We start from the raw sequence: 1,346 nt of genomic DNA, 5'->3' as shown, positions 1-1,346 counted from the left end.
GTACCAGTTAAGCCTACACAGAAGAAGCACACTAGCCTGTGTAATCCAAGGGTGGCTTTTGATGTCATTGGGTGCCATGGAGTCACCTGTGACCCACAGCGACTCTTTGTAGAACAGAACAAACACTGCACAGTCTGGCACCATCCTCACAATGGTTCCTATGCCTGAGTCCATTGATGTGGCCATCTCATTGAGTGCTTTGCTCTTCTTTACCAAGCATGTCTTTCTCCAGGGACTGTTCTCTCCTGACAACATGTCCAAAGTATGTAAGACGATGTCTTGCCATCCATGCCTCTAAGGAGCACTCTGGGCTACTTCTTCCAAGACAGATCCTTTTGTTCTTTTAGCACCCCATGGTATTTCGATATTCTTCTCCAGCACCACAATTCAAATGCATTGATTCTTCTACGGTCTTCCTTATTCAATGTCCAACTTTTGCATGCATATGATGTAATGGAGGATAACATGGCTTGGGTCAGTAACACCTTAGTCCTTAAAGTAACATCCTTCCTCTTCAATACTCTAAAGAAATATTGTGCAGCTGATTTACCTAATGCAGTCTGTCTTTTGGTATCTTGACTGCTGCTTCCAATGGCATTGATTGTGGATCCAAGCAAGACAGAATCCTTGACAACTTCCATCTTTTCTTCATTTATCATGATGTTACCTACTGGTCCAGGTGTGAGGATTTTGGTCTTCCTTACATTGAGTTGCAATCCATACTAAAGACTATAATCCTTGATTTTCATCAGCAAGCATTTCAATGCCTCTTCACTTGCAGCAAGCAAGGTTGTGTCATCTGTATATCGCAGGTTGTTAATAAGCCTTCCTCCAATCCTGACATCACATTCTTCTTCATATAATCCAGTTTTAGTTATGCTTTGCTCAGCATGCAGATTGAACAAGTATGGTGAGAGGATACAACCCTGATGCACAACCTTCCTGATTTTAAACCATGAAGTATTCCCTTGTTCTGTTGGCACAACTGCCTCTTGGTCCATGTAAGAGCTGTGCATTAGCACAATGAAGTGTTCTGGAATTCCCTTTATTCTCAAGGCTACCCAAAGTTTACGATGGTCTACACAGTCCAAAGCTTTTGCATAGTCAATGAAACACAAGTAACCGTCTTTCTGATATTCTCTGCTTTGAGTCAAGATCAATCTGACAGTAGCAATGGTATCTCTTGTTCTACATCCTCTTCTGAATCCAACCAGAACTTCTGGCAGTTCCCTCTCAATGTAACTGAAAGGAATTACTGAAACCCAAATGCAGGCTGAGCATGATGGTGGGACAAGAGGAAAGTAAAAGGAAATAGAGGAAAGAACTAGGAGGCAAAGGGCATTTAT

Source organism: Echinops telfairi, unplaced genomic scaffold, assembly GCF_000313985.2.
Source record: "Echinops telfairi isolate 266 unplaced genomic scaffold, ASM31398v2 ScPeMD7_4;HRSCAF=17, whole genome shotgun sequence".
Classification (NCBI taxonomy): domain Eukaryota; kingdom Metazoa; phylum Chordata; class Mammalia; order Afrosoricida; family Tenrecidae; genus Echinops; species Echinops telfairi.
The sequence above is the reverse complement of the archived record's forward strand: the minus strand, read 5'-3'. Positions refer to the sequence as shown.